At 40.4% G+C, this 23710-nt stretch overlaps 1 long non-coding RNA gene across 1 annotated transcript; it reads right to left on the reverse strand.

The window, feature by feature from the left end:
• Window positions 1-3444: 3444 nt before the first annotated feature.
• On the reverse strand, window positions 3445-11451 carry LOC145716935 (uncharacterized). Its single transcript, XR_014139874.1, has 3 exons — window positions 11347-11451; window positions 5017-5097; window positions 3445-3693 (listed from the first exon to the last, which is right to left on the reverse strand). It is a non-coding gene; the product is annotated as an uncharacterized LOC145716935 (long non-coding RNA).
• Window positions 11452-23710: the final 12259 nt, after the last annotated feature.

The following is a 23710-nucleotide window of genomic DNA, read 5'->3' on the forward strand; positions in this document are numbered from 1 at the left end:
TCCACCTGTCATATTAATGTTTATTAAATGAGTAAATGTGGGGAATGCCCTTGTTTTATGCTTGGTTTTAAAGTTAGAGGTTGGAAGAGGACCAGAGTTGTTTGTTCTTTAGAAATATTTTTGATTGCTTTTTGAGTGTAAGATCTTGTTAGTGATACAATAAGGTACAGTTCTTTCCCCTCAGGAAAGTCACATTCTTCTGTGTGACAGTGTAGTGGTGAACAAAACTAATAGAGTGGAGGCAGAAGGAGTAAAGCAGATCTAGACGGATTATGAGATCCTAAACCATAAAGTAATTATAAACTGAGTATGTTTTCTTAAAAATGGAAATAATATCATTATTTGTCAAATTATTGAAACAAATTCAGAAAACATGGAAAAGTATAAAGGATAAGATTAAATCACTTGTAATGTGTCTGTAGATAATTACTACTTAAACACATGATCATCTAGAAACTTGCTATTCAGTGTGTTGTTTGCAGATCAACAGTATTCGCTTCACCTGGGCGCTAGGAGAAAGGTCTACTCTTGACCCCCAGCCAAGACCTAGAATCAGAATGTGTTTTTTATCAAGATCCTTGGCTGATTTGTATGTAAATAAAAGTCTGAGAAGCATTGATGTGGTAGACTATATAACATATACCAAATTGAATTCTCACATACTGGACTTCTCTTTTGGCAATTTAGAGATTAGATAACCTGAAAACTTTCCTACTACACGATGCCTGGGTAACTAGGTAAAAAATAACATATATCTATTTGAAGGATAACTGAGTGCAAGAGAAAGAGAAATTAAGGACCAAAACAAAAACTAAAGACAGGAGTAAGTGGATACTGAAGTATGAGTTGCCCTGAGACATGTTGCCGGTAGTCAAGGAGCTTAGGTTTGGGAGTAGGGACAAGAGCTTGTGCTGAGGATGAGGGACCCATGGAATGGAACTCCAGTCTAAGGCCATGGTCCTCAAAGGCTGAATAGCCAGGAAAGGGCAAACTAGAAAAAAAAAATCAATCCACATACAAAGGGAGATGAGATTGTAATTTGTATGTCTCTGTCTGAGCTCTGGGCAGGAAAAAGGTATTCTCTGAGAACGTGTAATCACAGTCATTTTACTCACCCAGGGTATTTGATTCATATCCAGTTATACTCAAGCCAAGAAATTAATATGAAAGTCCTAATGTAGAAAGAGCCCCAAGGCATCTGAAAGAAGCAAACACACATCCTCAACTCAGCCCCAAGGGTGTTCATAGCCCCACTAAACATGAGCTCTTAATGTAAAAGTACAAAACACACAAGAAAACAATTCACCTTGAGTTAGAGTCACGAGAAACAGGTGGCAGAATTAGAACTTCAAGGATTTTGAATGATATAGTTATCGGGTGCAAAATAAAAAAAGTATGTTAAGATGGCTTTTTAAAAAAAGAATGGAATAAAAACCACCAGAAGCAAGATATTACATACTCTAGTAATTTCCTACAACTTCCTTTTGTTTCTCTTAACATCTCTTGAGAATCATTTTATCATCCTAAGACCGTGTATGTCCAGGACATGGATCAGCTCATCAGTTCAGCAGCAACCAACCAAGAGAAAGAAGAAAGCATAGTCACATGCTGACCCTTTTCTGCATGGTGGTTCCTCCCACTAGGTTATGTGGTTATGGTATATGCCCTGGAATATGACTCAGAATTAGAATTTTCTGTCTTTGGAGAAGATAATGGTGAGGGTGGGTTCAGAGCAGGGGTGTGAGGTGGGCAGGGGAAATAAGAGAGAAGCCCATAAAAGTATGTCTTCTCATAGAAGACTAGCAACATCAGAGAGTATGTTTAGGGGAAAAATGATTCCATTGAATTCCTTCTAATTCCTTTTAATGAATTTACTCTTGCTGTGTATGTTGTAATTGTGTTAATTAAAAAACAATTCAAAGTGCATGTCAGTAGTGAAGACCCTGACCTGTTTATGTGATGATTAAAAATGAAATGATCTACAAGCCCCTGTTTTTGAAAGCCCTCAGGATTCATCAGTTTGAGAACCAGTAATGATTGTTTGCCATCTTGAGGCAACACAAGAAAACTCCACATGTGAACATTAATACAGCGTTTGCTGCTGTATGTTCTTTACCCACCTAAGGCTTCTGCTCCTCTTTCTCCAGGTTGCTGACCTTGGTAATTGATCCCTCAGAAGAGGAAAAGCACCATTCCATTGACATTGGCATTTCTCTTCTGAATGGAGGTTTAGAAAAGCTTCCTCATCCCTTAGGAACTCAGAAGCATCCTAGCTTCTTCCTGCTGAGGTCTTTCTGCCCCTCCAGGGACTCTCTTGGACCAGAGACTCTCTAAGAAGACCCTTGCTAGCTGTCTTGTGCATGGTCTCCATCTGGTCCACAGGAAATAGTCACATATCTTTTGTTTCACAAACTGCAGGTACTTAGGCTGCCCCAAGCAGCCACATCTCATTTGCTTTTCTACCAAAGCCGCTAGCTAGTTGGTTTCTTGCCTTTTAGATTTTTCGGGTGGGAGTCAGTCTGTAGTCCCCATCTCTAGGGGCCAAATATTAAGGTCTCTAAGTGGTCTTCCTAATTTGATTTGCAGGTCTTCTATTTTGATTTGCAGGGATGGGGGAAACAGCCCCTAGTTTACTACTTTGGGAGAGAGGATGGGCCTCTTGGTACACCAATAACATTCTCCAAACCTCCTGATCTCTGACTTCTGACCCTTTTATATCTTGATATAGCTGAGGGAGTAGGAGACACATAAGTATTTTTTTAAATTACGTTTTTGATTTTTACATAGTTATAAATTCACATGCAGTTGTATGAAATAATTCAGACAGATCCTATGTACGCTTTACTCACTTTTCCCCAGTAGTAACCTCCTGCAAAACTAAAGTACAGTATCACAGCCAGGACACTGATAGCAATATAGTCAAGATACAGGACTGTCCCATCCTTCAAGGTCCTTTGGCTAGAGAGTACAGACTTTTGGGGGGCTTTTTAGTCACCTCCATTGGTGTTCCTGGGTTGCTGGCTTCTTCAGCTCTACTCTGGGATTTATGAGGCAAAAACATAAGCCAGGAAACTCACTTCTGTGTTACTTCCTAGCTGCCCTGTCTCTTCTCTCCGCCTTTCAGGGACTTTCATTTGTTTTATGTATAATGCCCAGGGTTTTTAGTTGTGACTTAGTCAGAAAGACAGGGAGAACTAGGTCAGCTTCATCTTCCCAGAAGTAGAAGTCCATGTAACTGTTTTTTAATCACCTCTTTTGCAAATTCTCAGCAAAGCTTTGCCCTTCACTGAGGGTACGGCTTTTACGTCTCAGTGCCTCAGCCCAAATTTCCTGTTAGCATGTAGTTATATACATGTGATGAAGAGAGGGCTACAAAATGCATTCTCAACAATCATGATTGTGAAAAGTACCTGTGTTCTCACTGTTTTAGTAACAACACATAAGCATGTTCCTAGAGTTTTTATTTTTTTCTGGCTTTGGGGAGATTATCCTAGAAAGATCGGTCTTGGGAAAATGATTAAGGAAGTGACCAAATTCCACTGTTGAAAAAAACGACTGTTGTTCTTTTGCATCCTCTTCTACCTGTTATAACTTGAGGACTATTTATGTCTGCTAGTAACGTGGCAGCCAGCACATAGTATAGATCATGGCGGACTGAGGTCAGCTTGTGAGAGGTGAGTGTTCTCAGGAATTCTACAAGGCAATAAAAAATAAATTAAAAATAATAGCCATTATTAAAAATTAAATCATATAAAATGTCAATGAATTACATTAAAAACAAAGGTAATGATAAAAATTCACCACTTCCTAGTTTTTTTTTTTTTTTTTAATTTATGTTCTTGAGATTATGTCCAGATTATCTATTATCTGTGCTCTGGAGATCATGCACATCTATTGTATGTGTGGTGTAAACACTGTGTATTGGCATCCTCCTGTGCCTCTCTTTCCACCTCTGTGTTCTCTGATGTCACCTTGGTAGCCTGACATCAACCACGGTGAGGGTATTTAACCACAGAAATTGGAAATGTTACAAAGCAGGGCTTTTTCCTCCTTGACGGCCCGTAATTAAACATTTTCCAGGATACCACTGAGTTTAGGTCATTTCCACAGATTCTCCCTATTCCTGACAATAATTTTTCTCATTCTCCAAAAACTTGCCCTATCTTAGGAGCTTTTGAATTTCCAGACTTAAATTACTAGCACTTTATATAATGTAACAGCAAGATAAGAGCAAGTATTTCTTCAACCTTCATAATCCACAGTGGGAAACAGATACATGTTTCCTATTATTCTGCCCTTTGAAGAAGCCTTGACGATGGAACTGATGCTGTGTTCAGATTAACTATGTGAGCAGAAGGGGTAGGGGAAGAGGAAGACAAATGACTTGTTTTTTCAATACAGCTGCTCTGGCTATTGTCTTTAATTACACTCCTGCTGGACTGATACGGAAACTGGCTTCTGACAGCTGGGAGGAGCTACCCTGCTGCAAAGCCCTGTCTCTTCTTGGGTATAAGCAATGTCTTGTGCACTGAGTAACATAGACATGAATTATTTTTGGTAACTGTTATTGGCTATGTTTCTACTATGTTTAGGCTCAATTTTCTTAAAGTGACATGGCCCCCATTTGGAAATTTACCTATGGCATTTAGTGAGGCAGGAGATGTTAGTGGTTAAAATGTAGATGCATTTTGTAATCTTTTTGACATAGTACTTATATTATTTGGCATTTAAAAATATGCTGATACCTGCTTGAAAACATGACTGATAACTCTATGGGTGCCTTTTCCTTTTCAGTTTGGCCAGAATTCTCCCAGGCTCTTCTGAATATCCCCATAATGTGAACCCAAAGCAAAGACATACAATATAGAGACCATGTGCCTTAAATTTTTAGTAGGAAGAATAAGCAGCAGAACTATACATTTCTGTCTCTTATCCCTGTCATCTTCACCTCCTTTGTGGTAAATGGTCAAATGCCAAAGCAAAAAAGCGTGATAGAAAGACAAACATATTACTTACTGTATGACCCAAGTGTCGAGAGAATATTGTTTGGGGAAAAGGTACACCTGACCCTCCTGTTGTGCACTGCAGGGTAGAAATCTGTAGAAATCAAAGCACTTGGTGATTTCATTTATTAATGTGTTTTCAATTTAGAATCTACCAAATGTGATTAAAAAGTCCTGCTCCCTATTAGAGTATTTTAGAATAACCTATATAAAATTGGGCATGAAATAATTAAACACTTAATATGGAGTTGTTAAATGTATTTCGTAGGGAATGTCATTCCCTCCAGGTTTCTGTCTGATGAGGGACTCATTTTAACTTTGCACTTCAAGCGGATATGTATTCTTCACATCAGTGAGACTTTGGGATATGCTAATCCTGCTGCCAGTGCTCAGCTACCAAGCAGGGAACGCTGGGGCCCAGAGAGCCAGCTGTAGAACACTCAGGTTGGGGAGCCAGGGAGCTCCAGCACCAGGGCGCCATCACAGCATTACCCAGAATCTGTGGGAGGGGAACAAAGCCAGATGTGTCGGGATTCAGGATATGGTGAAATCAGCCCTTTGAATAAGTACTTAAGCAGAGAATCAAGACTTTATAACAAGAGGCCTGAAATAAACAGACATCCCAGCAGAGGACTGGGTGGGAATGGGAGCCACACAGGCTAAGCTGTTCAGAAAAGGGTCCAGAGAGAACTGTCTGAGAAAGTCTGACTAATCTCTGACCCTGCTGTTTAATTTAGGTTAGTGCTGTGGTTAAGTGTGTGGGCTCAGGACTCAGGTCACCAGGTTTGTAGCCTGAGTCTGTCAGGTAATAACTGTGTGACCTCGTGTTCCTCAAACTCAGTCACGCCACCTGTAAAATAAGAGTAATGATAGAACACCTCATGTAAAGCTCTTAGCAAAGTTTCTGGATTCTAGTAAATTCTCCATGGTGAGTGTGAGTTGTACAAATACTAATGCAATTATATTATTTTAGTTCCATAGTGAAATGAGACATACCAGAATCCCCTCGACATTTTTTATGGCTTTTAGTATTATTCGTATACTTAGTGAACTGTGTCTTGTTCCCGTTACAAAATGAGGGTTTAGGAATTCCCCACCAATCTTTTTATACTCTTCAGAGTGTTCCTAAGCTGAGAATCCTTGGGGTGTTATTCTGCATTGAACTTAGTTCAGGGGGACCCCACCAGACTATTAGACTGACCACGGTGAACACTGGAGTCATATAAGCAGCACCCTTACAGAATGCAGGCTTAACTAAGTCTACTTTTGTCTGCATTTGCTACCAGTTAGTTTAATTTGTGTCTTGTGTGTGCCTCCTGTGTGTGGTGAGGCAACATCTGAGGATACAGCAAGGCTACTGTCCTCTCTTACTCATTCAAGCCAGGTATGGGACAAGGTCGAGATTTAGGAAGCAGGAAGAAAGTCTCTGAAAGCCAGGTTGACTTTTATTCTGAGAGCAACAAGGTGTCATTGATGAATTTTAAGCAGGGGAGTGATGGGTCTAGTTTACATTTTAAAAATGTACTTGTGGCTGCTGTGTGGGGACTAGATTGTTGGAGGTGGTTGTGGTATTCCACATGAAGGATGGCAGTGGCTTGGATTGCAAGGGAAGGGGTAGAGAGGGAAGATGCCAATGCATTTGGGTGTGTTTTGGAAGATGGAGTTGACAGGATTTGCTTCTAGGCTGGATGCATGGAATGAGGGAAGAGGAATGGGTGCAAGGTAAGCTCTTAGGTTTTTGGCATGAGCAACGGGATGCATGATGGTGCATTTTACTGCAGTTGAGGGAGCCTGGGAAAGGAACAGAGTATTTTCTGGTGGGGAGGGGTAGATGCTGTGGGATGAGCTGTGTGGAGTTTGAGATGTCTATTAGATGCACAAAAAAGAACATGCCTTATCCACTTTGGGGACTGGCATGGCAACTGGCACTTTCTAGGTTGGGTCAGTAACCATATTTGGATGAAGGAATGAATGAATGAAGTAGATGTTGGCCTACTCTGTCACTGCATCTTCACTCTTGTCAGATGCTGCCTCATTACCTGTGGGGTACACAGAAAGACTAATTCAACAAGTCACACATTCAGATAAAAATAGGCTTAGATAAGTCTGCATTTGTAAAGGGCTACTATTTGTTTTTGTCTCCCACTAGTATTAATTTGACTATACAAATCTGACATCCTGCGGTGATGTGAGATTTGCTGAGAAAGATTTGGAAATTGTGGAATATAGATAGGTTTTAAAGCCACAGGATGTCTTGAAGTCTCTTAGGAAGAACACCTAGATAGAGAAAGAAATGGAACCCATATTAGCATCCAATCATGGCTGTAACAAATTACTTCAGAAGTAATAGCTTAAAACAACACAAATTTATTATTTATTGTTCTGAAGGTCAGAAGTCCAAAATGGGTCTCACTGGACTGAAATCAGGTGTTGGCAGGGTTGAGTTCTCTGTGGAGACTCCAGGGCAGAATCTGTTTTCTCACCTTTTCTAGTTTCTAGAGGCTACCTGCTTTCATTGTCTTGTGGCCCCTCCTTCCATGTTTATAGTGTATCACTCACCCTGTTTCCGTCATCATAACTTTTTCTGACTCTGACTCTCCTGCCTCCCTTTTTCCCTTATAAAGATCCTTGTGATTTCATTGGCCCACCTGGATAATCCAGGATGATTTCCTCATGTCAAGATCCTTAATCATACCTGCAAAGTTCCTTTTGCCATGTAAGGTAGAATATTCACATAATTTGAGGATCAGGATATGAGCAACTTTGGAGGCCATTATTTTGCCTACCAAAGAGCCCAAGACTGATCCCAGGAGAGTTCTGAGGAGGCTGAACAGAGAAGATCCAGCAAAGGAGAAAGAGGAGGAAGGGATAGTGAGAGAGGAGGAAAACCAGGAAAATGTGGTTTCACAGGAGCCAAGGGTAGGCAGTTTTAAGAAAGAGGGAATGTAATTGTACCACCTAACTTCGGGTTTGGCTGTAGATAATAGGAAACCCTATTATAGTGGTTTAACTAAAGAAGGACTTTATTTTTGTCCTATAACAGGAAGTCTAGAAGAAGCTGACCTTGGCTGGGGTACCAGTACAAGGTGCCTATGTTTTCCTCCTCTGCTGTGTTTAGTATGTGATTTCCTTTTTTTTTTTTTTTAAAGATTTTATTTATTTATTTGAGAGAGAGAGACAGATACAGTGACAGATAGTGAGAGCGAGCACGAGCAGGGGGAGCAGCTGAGGGAGAGGGAGAAGCAGGCTCCCCGCTGAGCAGGGAGCCCGATGGGGGGCTCGATCCCAGAACCCTGGGACCATGACCTGAGCCAAAGACAGGCACTTAACTGAATGAGCCACCCAGGCACCCCTAGTGTGTGACTTCCTTTATCATACATCCAAGATGGTGGCTACATCTCTAGGGTTTGAGTTTGCCTTTCAGTTGGAAGAATGGGAAAGGGTAAAGAGCAAAGGGCAAAGGGTAAAGGAGCATGACTACCGAGTCTGATTCCTTTTTGTAAAGCTTCCTCAGAAGCTCCTTCTCAGTCGCTTCTTCTATTTATTTATTTTTTTTTCCAGTAGACTCCCCGCCCAGCATGGAGTACAACACAGGGCTTGAACTCACAACCCTGAGATCAAGACCTGAGCTGAGATGAAGAGTCAGATGCTTAACTGACTGAGCCCCTCAGGTGTCCCTGGATACATTTCATTAGCCAGGTTACATGGCCATCTCTAGCAGCATAAGAGGAGTCTGTTGGTCAGGAAGAGGGAAGAATGGATATTGGGTAGGCAGTTAACAGTGTCTGCTGCTGTAATATGTTAATCATAGATTTTTTGTGAAGGATAAGGCATTAAGAAGTCTTTCATTCAGGAGCATTTCTTCCGAGGAGGTTGGGCTTTAAAAATAGACTTAACTCCTTTTTTAAAGAATTTTGATGATTGGTGTTCTATAACCTTCATAGAAACTCTTGTAACATTTGATTTATACACTTAAGAAGCTTTTTCTTTCTGTTTCAGTATTTCCTCTCAGATGTGATTTAATCCCATTTCTTTTTGTTCGGTCTTCTGGAGAGATGGAGTAACACCAGTAAGCATCAATCAATTATCTTGAAATAGTTTGAACTAGCAATCCTCCAAGGAATTAGTGGAAAAAAGGCATTGGGAGATGAAATACAGGTGTAATTCTGTTAGAACTTATTGAGGGAATTAGTGAAATACAAAGTGAGGAAAAGTGTACTCCATTTTTATTGGGAAAGAGGGGGTTGAATGAATTTTCATACAAATTGAAGGGGGTGTTATATATGGTTTTTAGTGATGAGGAAGGAAATTTGAACACTTACAAAAAATGGAAATATAATAGGTATTCTAAAAGATGACAGACAGATGACTGCAAGGCAAGGGAAAATGATTTGGCTGTATTGAAGTGTCCCCCACAGGAGGAGGGAGAGAAGAGAGCCTGGCACTTCAGTGAAGGCATTTCTGTGCCTGAATTAAGTGAAGTTGCCATGTGACAGTCTGTTCTGACAGCTGGTGTTTTTCTGGGTTGGTGGTTTTATCTCCTATTTGCTCTCATGGGCTGGGTGAAGGCTAGTTTGGGTAACCATTATAAAAAAGAAACATTTTAAAATGTCATCTTTTGGTGAATTTCCCAAGTATGCCTTAAAAGGTGGAAACAAATGTCCTTTGAAGTTCTTTTTTTTCCCTTTCACATGCTATTTTTGGCCTATCTACCACGCTAGAAAATTGCTGTTTCTCTCCTTCTCTCATCACCAGTGATCCCTGCTTAAATTTTGTAACTCTTAAAAATGTTATAGGGGCGCCTGGGTGGCTCAGTCATTAACCGTCTGCCTTCGGCTCCGGTCATGATCCCAGGGTCCTGGGATCGAGCTCCGCATCCGGCCCCTGCTCAGTGGGGGAGCCTGCTTCTCCCTCTCCCACTCCCCCTGCTTGTGTTCCCTCTCTAGCTGTGTCTCTCTCTGTCAAATAAATAAATAAATAAAATCTTAAAAAAAAAATAAAAATGTTATAAAACGGTTCTACAATCCCAGAAATTCCTTCAAGTCAGTACGTGCTACTCTCCCTCAACCCCAATACACGCATGCACACATGCTGCAGAGTGCTGGTTACATTAATCCTGAGTCTAAACCTTATGTAACACACACACACACACACACACACACACACTCTCTCTCTCTCTCTCTGTCTCTCTCTCTCTTTCTCTCTCACTTTCCTGTCATGATGGAGTCGAGTGAACCTTTGCCAGGTAAAATGGCTCTCTCATTAATGAGATGTGCTCATAGTAGATCCTAATTAGAAGGCCAATGAATATTAGATAATTTGATTTTTGATCGATCTGATAGCAGATACCACATGCTTGAGTATTTGAAAATGTAAACAGGCTTTAATCTTAAATATTTTACGGATTGATTGTCATCACTGATCATATCTTCATGGCCAGAAAAGGGGATGTTTCAGTTGGTGTTGAAGGATTTTGACAAGAGGGAAGGGAAAAAGAGCATTTCAAACTAAGGGCACAGTGTCAGCATTGGTAGGAAGGCAAGACATTGTATTGCGTACACAGCAAATAGCAAATAATCTGGGAAGGCTAGTGCACAGGGTTTGGGTAATAGTGTGATGGGACATGAAATTAGAGATATACGTTGGAACTGGGTTTTGGAAAGCCTTGAATGCCAGACTAAGGAGTTGAATTTTATTCATTAGGCAAGAAGATTTTTAATGATGGAAATGATCTGACTCATGCATTAGGAAGAGAATTTATAAAATAATAAAAGTAATTTTAGCATATGGAATTCTCATATGTGTACAGAGTTCTTGAATTTACATAGCTGTCCCACCTATTTTAAAAACATTTAGTCTTGCAGGGCGCCTGGGTGGCTCAGTTGGTTAAGCAACTGCCTTCGGCTCAGGTCATGATCCTGGGGTCCCTGAATCAAGTCCCGCATCAGGCTCCCTGCTCGGCAGGGAGCCTGCTTCTCCCTCTGACCCTCCCGACCCTCCCCCCTCTCATGCTCTCTCTCTCAAATAAATAAATAAAATCTTTAAAAAAAAAAAAAACAAAAAACATTTAGTCTTGCAGAATGAAGTAGATAAGGCCCTACATGGGGTTGGGAATACATGTCATACAGAGTTTGTTTGAAATTGCTGGAACTGTTTGGAAGGTTCTATGTAAAAAGGGTATAGATTTGTTCTGTATTGTCTCTGTATGCAAGGCATAAACCTAAGAAGATTAATTCACCTCCTCCAAAAAGTCTTTAAAAGTTAATAAGATGGAAAACACAATTAAGCAAAGAACAACTTACAAAGCACAAAAACAACCATTCTTAGAAATCTGGTGTATTACCTTCCATTCTTTTTGGCTCACATGTGCATCTGTCCATCCATTCATCCACTGATACAACAGATATTTACAGATGTTATGGTAGGTTATATAGATACAAGATAAATAAGATAAACATGGTTCCTGTTCTTACAGGGCTTGTGGTTTAGTTTATTCTTTTTACAAAGTTAGAATCGCATATTCACATCCTGTTTTTTCACATTAATGTTTTGAAATACCATTACATCACACGCACTTGCCATGCCATTAGAAATGCATCACTTGCAAATGTTTTATCTTGTGGAAACTGCGTATTTTTTTTCAAACAAATACCTATTTTTTCCTACATTTTAGATAATTTTCTTAGAAGAGATTTCTACAAGAGTTATAGAGCCAAAGGGAGTAAACATTGATGAGGCATTTGATAGTAGTTATTGCCTAACAAAAAGTGCCTACATTTATTCTCTCTGCAGCAGTGTAAGAATCAGTCCATCTTATAGCAGCCTCACCACTTGGTCATTACTATGAAAAAATTAATTTGGCATGAAGAAAGGTAGCCAGTATCCTTAATCTTCATTAGAGAAGACTATTAGATGACTCACTTCAGCTGTCAGAAAATGCAAGGTGATATCTTGTGCTATTGCGGATGTCTTGTGACTGGAGGTGCACAATCCTGACTACACAACCATGTGATCATCCGTCTAGAATCACTCTAAAGTCTCAATTATCCCCACTGCATTTTGATTCTCTTCTATGACGGTGGTCCAAAGTGGTCATGAATGAAAATGTGCTATTTTGTTGATGATGGAGAGACTGTCATTGCATAGGGAAACAGGAGTATGTGTGAAAAAAAGAAACTTTAAATAATCCAAATAGGATATAATTAGAAATAGTCAAGAGGCTTGTTAAGAGTTAGTGAGAAGAAGAAAAGAGAGAAGAAAAGTGAAAAGAGAAGCAGAAGCACCTACAGAAGCAGAAAGGAAGGAAACCGAATGCTCAGCAGTTCCCAAGAGACAGCCCAGGTCACGAGGGCTTCGATACAGATATGCCACAAGTATTAATTGCTTTGTTACAAGAGAAACGGCCTAAAAACATGTGAATGAGACAGGGCCCTAGAGGTACTAATGGCAGTGGAAACAGTTGCCATGGCAACGGCAAGGAAAAGTCAACCAAAGGAATTACTAATACATATGAGTGTAAATGTGTCTGACATTGAATAATGTGAGCTGGATTCCTTGGCAGATTCCAACACTATTTTTGAACCTGAAAAAGAAATGGTTCAACATTTATCACATGCAGGTTTTATTTTACGGTTGTATGGTAAGCAGTAACTAACTTTTTCCTATGAGGTGGGCTTTGATTTTAAAATAACTTTCATTATTAGAATATCATAGGAACATTAAAGGGTATTTTCAAAAGAAAAAAAGAAAGTGCTTATCATCTTCCCTATCAAAACAACAGCTTGCCTTTTCTTTCTTTACATCTAACTCCATTTTTACATATCTGTAAGCTTAGTATCTGACAGTTTTGCATCCTGCTTTTAACCTTAAATCTTATTTGTAAAGCATTTTCCATATTTTAAAATCATCTTTATCATTGACAATTAAAATTTTTGCATAGTTCATCAATTGCATTGTATCATTTACTCAGTCATTCACCTATCGGAAGAAATTTATGTATTATTCACAAGTTGTGTTATAAAGCAATGTAGAGGGAATAGGGAGGGTTCAGATTAATGTTACTGAAACACTGGCTCTCAGCATTACATAGAATTGAGCTTGTGTTTGGGCCATGGTGCCTTTCAATACACAAATATCTGCTAGCTGGAGGGTGGGAGGGGTCAGCAATTCTTGATTATCAGGTAGTGCCAACAATTAATAGGATAGGGAAGAATGCTTTTCTCATTACGCCTCATATTGCTTTATAATGCACATCTGCTCCTGGGCTCTGCTGCAATCCCCTCGTGTTTTTCTGAAAGACCATTTCTTATCCCAAATGAATCTGTCAATAATAATTATTATGGTAAAAGTAAAAAAAAACAGCTAACATGACGGAAACATTCCCTCATAATCTGTAGTGAAGAAAAGTAGCTGTATATCACAGGATGACAACTGTCTCTTGGATTCATGGTAAATCAGGTCTCTTTTTCATCCGGTATTGGAAGGGATTCTGCTTGGCCTCATGTACTGTACTATTCATCTTGTTTTGTGTACCTTATGGTACTACTGTCAGTGTTTCAGGTTGTTAATAGAGCTGTTTGCTTCCATGAGGATGCCTTTTGAATGTATGACTATTCTACTATCAGTCTGCATGATTAGCAAATCAAAGGGCAGCCCCATGAGTCACTTGGGGCAGCACTAGAAGTGCTGTTTGAACCTAGGAAATTCAGTGCAAGCTTACTGCCCCTGGTGATGGATCACTGGCAGATTGAAAGTGGGAATAATTTTTACCAAAACTACGGTTTTGGTGACCATTCAATTACTAAAGAGTTGTGCTGATTCAAATCAACTAAAAGATGTTGGTTTTGTGTAATTGTCGTTAAAAATAATGAAGAATTAAAATTAGAATTTTGCATTCCAATAGGTTATTTGGCTCATAGGAAGAATAGGATTCAAGGAGGTAAAGAATAAGCAAGAAGGAGTTGGGAGAATGGAATAAACACAGAAATGCCAGAAAGAAATAAGACAAGGTCAGGTGCCTGGGTGGCTCAGTCAGTTAAGTGTCTGCCTTCGGTCCTGGGATTGAGTCCTGCAGCAGGCTCCTTGCTCAGCGGGGAGCCTGCTTCTCCCTCTCTCTCTTTGCCCCTCCCCCTTGCTCGTGCTCTCTTTCTCTCAAATAAGTAAATAAAATCTTAAAAAAAAAAAAAAAGGAAACAGAACAAGGTCATTGATCCCAGTCACGAGACACACTTGGGAAATTTTTTTGGGATACTTAGAGTTATTAGTAAGCCACTTGGTCAGAGGACCACGTTGGGCTTCTATGTCCAGAGATGCCTGTGGGGTAGCATTTGAGAATCAGACTAAATATCTGCTGCTTAGCTGAAGACACTTTGAAGGGAAAAAATTCTTAGTTTCTCTTTCCCAAATCAGAAAGGGCTGATTAAGAAGAGTTTGTTTTCTTGTGGTGAGTATATTCCTAATGTCTCTGTGCAGAAGTTTAAATCCTGAAGAAAAGGGGATTCTACTTCTCATTGCAAGAGGAAAAAAAAAAGAGGGTGTATAGGAACCCCAGAGATCTCAGAGGAAAGGTTGGGAGGGAGGAGGGTTAGAGCAATGGCCTTCAAACTTTGGCCCCAATTCACAGGAACAAACACATTTTACATGGTGACCCAGTAGGGTGTGCATAAGCACACGACACCAGACATTTTTTGAAAGATTGCTTATCCTTACTATGTAAGGCTGATCTCTTTTCATCAAACACATTACCACCAGTCTACTGACAAGATGACATGCATTAATTCACCAAAGTCATCCTCATGATAACCCTGAGAAGATATTATGTTGCTGTTTTCTAGATGAGGAAAGAGGACTCTAGGAAGTGAAATCACTGGTCCATGTTCACATGGCAGTTAAGGGGAGGAGCTGAGCTATTCTGCACTGGGCTAAGTGGCCTTTCCCCAGGAAGTACTGAAAATTGGTCCTGACTTTCTTCGCAACCAAAGAAAGGAGAAAAAGATGATCAGTTAAAAGAACTGTAATATCCCAGGAACTGCTCAGAAAGCCAGGCTTTCAGAGTCAGTGAAAGCCCTGTGATTCAGAGCATGGGCTCCCATCGGTCAGACTGCCCAATTTGACTGTTGCTGCCCCACACTGACCAGCTGTTTTACCTTGGGCAAGTTAAAACTCTCTAAATGTCACTTACTTCATTTATAAAGTACTAATGTTAATAGTAGCCTCCATGTAGGTTTGCTGTAAAGGTTAAAAGAGAGGATCCATGGAAGTATTTAATACAGTATTGAAAAAAGATCTGGCATTCCATAAATATTAATTGTCACCCTGGACATAAGGAAGGTGCACGAGCGTGTTACCAACCCCTTCATTTAAGCCAGACCCCTTGAGCTATAACTCAGTAACTTGTTTATGGCACTCCAAATCCTACTGAGAAGCCAAATGTATTATTTGAACCAATTAGGGTGAGATGGAATCTCATAATAAACATTTGCTAATCATGCAAAGACCCCTAAGCAGTTACTGAGATGATGGGGACAAAATTGCTTCTAGGTCATTACTTTCATTATCGCTCCTGTAACTCTGACTAAACACATGCATTTTATGCATCTATGTTATGCAGTTTCATTTTATGAGTTAGATCTCTTCAGATAATATTCCCACCTCTGTCTCCATCTCGATAGCTGGGATTCTTGGGTGAATTGTATAAAGCTTAGGAAAGCTTGGCCCATGGTCATCTCAAATTCTTGGAACACATTATCTGGAACTTGGGTAACTAACTTCACTGGTGAGGACCTCCAGTGGACCTACTATCTAGAATGAATTGGAGGGGGACAAGTGAAAAACTTAATTGATATAAGCAGTTTGAATCTTATTGTGCTCTCTTGATTTCCAGAACATGTTCTGTCCCATATAGATGCTTTCTCTGCAAATACATACTGTGTGGCATTGACAGGCTCTTAAAATAGCAAGAATTGCAATATTGATGATAATAATGATTACATTTTTTGAGTGCTTACTGTGTGCCAAACTTTGCTAAGTATTCTACATTAAAAATCTTAGTTCCTATTCCGTAAGGTAGGTACCATTACTACTTCCACTTGACAAATGCAAAAACTGAGGTACAGAAAGTTTACTCATTACTCAAGTTCATACAATCAGCACTATCTCATGCTGACAAGCTATTAACAGTGCTTTACCTCCTTTATTTCAGCCTTGATTGCCCTTTAATAAGTCTCCTGAAAAATAACCACACATTGTGATGGTTCTTAGTCACCCAAGAGGTCTTCTAAAATATATTTTATCTTTGCTTTATTACTGGCACATGGGGATTACTAACAATGGGGGATGAAAGCCACAGCCTGAATAGAGCCATTTGTGCCAGGCCTCCTGTTCTACAAAGTGTGGTATCTGTTGACATGAGCTTCTGCCCCTGCAAGAACATCTCCAATTCTGGAACCCAGAAGTCACTGGGGTCCTACAACAATAGATAGGCCTGTGTGCACAATAATGCCTCAGTGACCTCTGTACCCACCAGGACCATACCTGCAGTGGCTTTCACCTTCCTTCCTTCCTTTCTTTTTGAAGATTTTATTTATTTATTTGAGGGAGAGCATGAACAAGGGGGAGGTGGGAAGGTCAGAGGGAGAAGCAGATTCCCTGCTGAGCAGGGAGTCTAACACGGGGCTCAATCCCAGGACCCCAGGATCATGATCTGAACTGAAGGCAGATGCTTAACCAGTTGAGCCACCCAGGTGCCCCTCATCTCCTTTCTTTTAAGACCCAGACAAGGACCTCTGCCTCTGTGAAAACTTCTGACCTCTTCATGTCTTCTCCAGCTGAGGTGGCAGCATGCACTTTGACAGACACATTCAGGGTGGCTGTCTGGTATACCTGGACCATAGCACTTAGGAACAGAAGGGGAGGAAACTTATAGATTAGAGAAGGCCTTGCATGCTATTCTAGGAAGTTAGGATTTTACCTAAGGGCAAGAGGGAATCATTGATGAATTTTAAGCAGGGGAACTGACATAAGCATTTTTTTTTTTTTTAAGTAGGCTCCACACTGAGTGTGGAGCTCAACATGGGGCTTGAACTCACAACTCTGAGATCAGTAGTTGGGCACTTAACTGACCTAGCCACCCAGATGCCCTGACATAAGCATATTTGCATTTAGGAAGGTCATTAAATAGGGAAGGAGGCAAGACTGGAGGTAGGAGATAAGTTAGGATGCTATTGCAATAAAGTAGTGTAGTACTCAAATGAGTAGACATTAGAACCTGCCAGAGCACTTATTAAAACACAGACTGCTGGTTAAGCTTCTGACTCTTGGTTTCTCTCCTTCTCCCTCTGCCCCGCCCCCAGCTCACTGTGAGCACATATATGCGTGCACACACACATAAACACTCTCTCCCTCTCTGTCTCTCAAGTAGGTAAATAAAATCTTAAAAAAAAAAAAGCCCTCAGAGACTGCTGGAAGCCTACCCCAGAGTGTCTGATATAATGGGTCTGGGGTGAGGGAGGCCTGAGACTTGCATTTCCGAGAAGTTCTCAGGTGATGCTGATGTTAGTGTTCTGGGAGCCCCACTTTGAGATCACGAGGACAACTGTTGCAGAGAAACAATGGTGATTTGAATCAAGGCTGTGGGGGTGAGTTTAAGGATGAGAGGGTATATTAAAGAACTATTTAAGACATAGAACTTGAGTGTGTTGGTGATGAGTGGAGGGAAGTAAGGAAGAGAAAGGTTTGGAGCTGAGTAGCTGGGTGGGCAGAAGGGCCATCAGTGAACTGGGGAATCAAGGAGAAACAGAATCTTCAAAATTGCAATAGTCTTAAGGTTAATGCATTTCGCTTTACCTCACATGGAGGGTTTCCTTTTAAAGATGACTCCATTTTTCCACTTGAGCAACTTCTACTTTACTGAGCATTATGGAGGCATTTTACAAGGGCCTTTTGATACATTAAGTGGCTTCTGTGGATGGTTTTATGTTAGCTAGCAGATGAATGAGGCTGTCAGAGGGGGTGTGTTTGGGGCTACATCATACTCTCTTTGCTTGTCCCCAGCAGTGCTGTGGTTACAGCTGCAGTAGGAAACACCCACAAACAGATTCTCCTGGTTGGCAACAATTATGAATGTGATCACTCAGCAACCATGGAAATTGTTCACCATTTTAAAAAAGGACTAACCATAATTTATTGTTCAAATATGGCACAGCAGAAAAATAGTGCTTGAAAGAGGGAAACCTAAGTGGGATCAGTCAGCAGAACTGAGGGATTTCCCTATGTCTGCAACCAATCAGGAAGGAGGGAGGACCCCCATTCATCTTGGCTTTGAGAAAAGAACATAAATTTGCTGCATGGTAAGCTCTCAGGCAATGGATTGGTCTGCAGATGCAGAAGCTGCTGGTGTGTTCCGATAGTGAGCTCTGCTGGAGGCACCACCGTGATGGCAAATGAGAAAGGATGTGCTCGAGGAAAGATGCTTGCCAGCCAAGCTGCTCATAATTCATGCTCCAGTGATGCCATGCTCAGGGGAGGGAGAATGAAACATTGATGAAAATGGCTCTTTCCCAGCCGCATATCATGTTTGTCAAAGGGAGGAAGGCAAAGGAGCAGGGATCATGTCCAAAGAGAGGCCATGCTTGTTTTGATTTTGTTTGCATCTTTTGTTTGTTTGCATCTTTCGCATATGTGAGGTTTTGAATGTGAGCCCACTGAGTGGTTCATATCCTCGACTCTGTTGTTTCACTGCATCTCAAAATGTCCTCCTGAAGTACCCATGAGGGTAGGAGAGAGTGGATTTGATCTCTAGAGGGTGGAGGTGTAGCCTAAAGCATCCCCCTAGGAGTGAGGAATTTCTTTGTTATGTCTTTATAACACTAAAAAAAAAGCAAGCACATTTTGCATTCTCTTCCATGATATGCCCACGTTTGTTGTAATAGTAACAGTCATCTGTACTCTCCCATTAGAAGCATAAAACTGAAAAAAATTCTCCCCAGATGACACCAAGGCAATTTAACATCCTGTAATTCTTCCTGCCACTCATTAAGTGATTAGGGGCATTTTCTAAAATTCATGGTAATTTTGTCCAAGGAGAAGGGCCCAGAAGTTCTCTGGAAGGAGTAGAATCCAGCTTTGGTTGGAATATAATGAGGTCTGTTTTGAATAAGAACAGAGGCTTCATCAGCATGGGCCCTGTGCTCACACAAGTTTTGCTGACATTTCTTCCCAAATAATTTTAACAATGCTCAAGCTTTCTGGTATTATCTGAGAATGTGTGGAAGGAACACTGGGTTGGCAAATGAAGCACTGTTATGATGAGCCACTTCACCTTGGTTTCCTCACCCATAAAATGAGAAGCTTAAGCTCAGTCATCTCTAAAATCAATTCCAGCTACCAAATCCCTATTTTTATTTATTTATTTATTTAAGATTTTTTTATTTATTTGACAGAGAGATACAGCGAGAGAGGGAACAGAGCAGGGGGAGTGGGAGAGAGAGAAGCAGGCTCTCTTTTGAGCAGGGAGCCCGATGCGGGGCTCGATCCCAGGACCCTGGGATCATGACCTGAGCCGAAGGCAGACGCTTAATGACTGAGCCACCCAGGCGCCCCCCAAATCCCTATTTTTAATGTAGGGAACAATATTAACTAGTCCCTACACACTGACTGTACAAAGACTTGGTGAAAACAAGAGGAGGGAAAAAAAGTGGGCTCATGAGTCTGAATTTGAGCTGTATTTTCTTCTCTCTTGAATGATGTGGTATGGGTCTAGGGCTTAAATAATATTTATTTTTCAAACAAGTATTTTTAAACAAATGTTGATTTAGTTTCAGGTGCTCTTCTAAATTCTTTACAAATACTACCTCATTCAATCTTCATGATCTTGCTGTGAGGTAGGTGCTATTATAATCCTCATTATATAGATGAGAAAACTGAAGCATGGAGAGGTTAATCAACTTGTACAAAGTTGTAACTAGCAAGGGCAGAGCCTGGTCTTGAACCCAGGCCTTCTGGCTCCAGAGTCCCTGCTCCTCACTGCCATATTGTGCTATTTCTTCAGGGAGCAATAGAGAGGATATATTTTTCCCTGCTGCCAGGTTATTCTGCAAATTGTGCCATGGTATTTATGCCCTATGAAGATGAGGACAATTCACCTCTACTCTCTTGGAGCCCACAGTTCAGGGGAAGAGAGAGATAGAAAACCAGCAGACTACTGTGGGAGTGCTTTCAGAGGCATAAGTGAAGGAGGTAGAGGCAGGCTTGATTCTGTTTGGTTAGGGGAAGGTGGGGGCAAAGTGAAGGATGCAAGGAAGGCCAAGGAAATTTGGACTAAGAATTTTAGGATGCTTATAAATTTACCAGAGAGAGAAGGGAGTGTGGATGAGTCTTGATGGGAATTCCAGCTGGATGGAACAGAGGGTACAGAAGTGTAGTGAGACCTCCAGTGGGTCTGAAGCTTGGGAATTCCTACCTGAACTGAGCATTGCCACAAAGTAGAAGCAAACACTGAACATGCATTTCTTGTACAAAACCAAAAACAAAGCTATTTTATTTTAAGACACAATTGTTCGCTTTTAAAAACAACTTGTCTCTGTTCTTTTAGAGAAATCAAAGCTATATTATGTACTTGGCATCCTTAAAATAATGAGCTTTGAAAACAAATCCAAGCTCTTACACTCATTGGCTATATGTCTCTGCCTTTTCTGAGCTTCAATTTACTTTTCTATAAATTGGAGATAGTCATAACTACTCTGCTGGCTTGATGGGAGAAATAAATGAGACAATGAATATAAATATGTATAATAGCTACCAGAGCTTGGCACAGGGGGGATCAGAAAATATGATTTTGCATCCCCTCACCTTTGTAAAATAGTTTCCCCACATAGATTGGGTTAAGTCTTTTTTTTTTTTTTTTAGGTTAAGTCTTAGATGGTTAACTTAGGTGGTTGAAGAATGCTGAGAGCACATCATGGCCACAGATGAACTTGTATGTGCTTGGCGCCTGTGGTTTCAGGATGGACGGTGAGCAGGGGCTTGAGATGAAAATATCTTATGTAGATTCTAATTAGCCTTCTCAGTTTGGTATAGCTCTAGGATAAATCTTGGCATACAGCCAGGAGCACTTCTCAACAACTTTTCCCAGTATGTGGAGAGCTCTCCTGAACCCCATGCAAGATGGTGACATACGACAAACATCAGGGCACAGATAGATGATCTTACCTGCTCTACCAAAGGTGTATGTACATGTCTCAGCTTTCTCACCCACAAGGGATCAAGGAATGCTTCAGGTTTCTGTGCTTGTTGACTCAACTTCTATTGTTTTTTTTCCCCAAGACTGTATTGCAAAAAGATGTATTTGATTTCCTATTTGTAATTATCCACCTATTTTTTCTTTTTCTTTTACAGTTAGTTTTCAATATGCTCTTGGGAAAGATCAACATAGTCCAAGCCATCCTCATGGGGACTACTCTAGGCCTTCCTTCTGCAATCCTCCTCTCCCCCTACAAGCTGTTCTCCACCCTACAGCCTAAGTGATCTTTAAGAAAGCCCCACTCTGCTTAAAGCACTCCAGTGGCTTCCCATGCACTAGAAGAAAATTTGAGCAGTTTACTCTGCCTTACAGAGCTCTTACTGAGTTCTTACAGTAAGATCATTTGAGAACTTGGAGAAGGGAAGTGGTTGATTTTCTACCTTGTACAATAACAAAATACAAAGGTTTATTTTTCTCCCAGAGTAGAGATTATTTTATGAAGTGACGCCTTTTCTCTTGAAGAGTCTATACATTGGACAAGCAGAAGGAAGCTCTAGACATAGAAAGAAACACACATACATATTTCTTTGACATAAAATTACTTGTGAGGTCCTGTTAGGATGGCTCATAAAAGATTTGCATTTAGAATCCTGAACCCCATGCAAGACGGTGACATAAGTGTGGCTTGTGACTTAGTAAAATGTGTGTTTTTGAAGTGCCGGATGTGAAGGCTGAGAACCAGAGGACTGTATAGATTGGCCAAAGAACTGCTAAGAACAAAACTGCTTTGAGCTTAAGCTGATACATTGTGAAGTGTGATCTTTGAACATTGGATCATTCATCGAATTCTTACTGTACATGACATGATGTGACTTAGGGAAATCAGCATGGGGCAGTGGAAAGAAGTTTATCCAAAAGGTGGAACAGGTGCTTTTCTGAAGGCATTCATAATTGAGGAGAGATAAAATATATGTGCACCAGGAGTAGCTTGAGAACAACTAAAGGGGAAACTAGAGATGGCAGGGCAGCTAGCACAGACCTAGTGTGTATGTGCTGAGGGGTGAAGGTCAGTGGGGAGGGATGATGGGTCCTGGGGAGAGATTCTCGTCAGAGGCAAATTTTGAGCTGGGACATAAATGACTCAGATTGTTGTGAGTCACAAGGAGGTCATCTGAGCAGGAGGTAATGGCTTGAACGAAGATAGTGAGAAGAATCCTAGGGAAATACATATAGAACAAAGGTCAGAAGGACAGAAGCCGAGAAGCTATGTTGGCAAAGAAAGCTCTACTTTCATAAACTACTGTCAAATATCTAGAAAAGGATGAACATTATGAAAACAAATAGAAATGTACAAGAAATGTATGGTACTTAAAAATAAACAAGCCAATTGCTTTGGGCTCTGAGTATTTTGCAATATAATTCCTGGGAGATTTTGAGTTGCTTTGCTGGAACATTCATTCCTTCAGCATCTGTTGGGTACTATGTTCCGGGCATCAGGTTAGATGCTCCATCCTAAAATATAACATAAACACAAATCTTTTTTTGGAACAAGGAATGGTACAAAGGATAAATGAATACATACATACCCAGTTGTTGATAGTAATGCGTTTATTCCCAGAATAATTCGGTGCCTGTGTGAAAAAGGAAGAAAGATATTTTTAGAGAGCTTCTCTCCCTATTTTGGAATATGAGGACAACACCTGCCAAATTTGGCACAAAATGATCATTGCTCCCCAGCAGAGATACACAGGCACAGCTGACTCAGCCATGATGGGTGGTTTCAAAATCAACAGCAGTTTCTGGGCATGGGATTTCAGCTCTCAGCGCCTGTTGTAACCCTGTGCTAATTCCTTCAATATTTTTAGTAACTTGTAGTTACAAGTACAAAATTGTTAATAGCAAGAGCATAAAGGATAGGTTTATGACCCCTGGAAACTAAGTAGTGCGCTTCAGTTACTGAAGAATCGAGTCAAAAATTTGTTAAGGGAATGCTCTTTCTCAGGCTACACTTAATTAAGCTCTAATATTTCACCAAATGACCTGGAAGAAGTAAAATGCATTTTTTTGGTTCACTGCACTTGGCTCATTAATGAAGGATCCTCATCGTTTAATAGTATGAGTTGTTAATTTATAACCCAGATCATATTCTGCTTTCTCAGCATTTTTAGAATTTAATTAATATTTTCTCTCGAAAAAATATTTAGGGAACATATTCACATATGAAAAGGAATGCTGAACATGGATACTATTCTATTTTTCTTCAAATTCCCCTGATTCAAGTAGAGAATTATAAAAAGCTCATATAAAGAGAATTACAATCAGCAACCAGAAAAGAACTGAGTGACACTGGGTCTTCTCTGTCACCTTGAATGACATGCTCTGAATAATCATTCCTTCAGGTTAGAGGAGGTGTTTGGCCTTATGACAAAACTCATATTCCTAATTAACCTCAAACTAATGCATGGGTTAT

Source organism: Leptonychotes weddellii, chromosome 14 (genome assembly GCF_054177405.1).
Source record: "Leptonychotes weddellii isolate Sample4059 chromosome 14, ASM5417740v2, whole genome shotgun sequence".
Taxonomy (NCBI): Eukaryota; Metazoa; Chordata; class Mammalia; order Carnivora; family Phocidae; genus Leptonychotes; species Leptonychotes weddellii.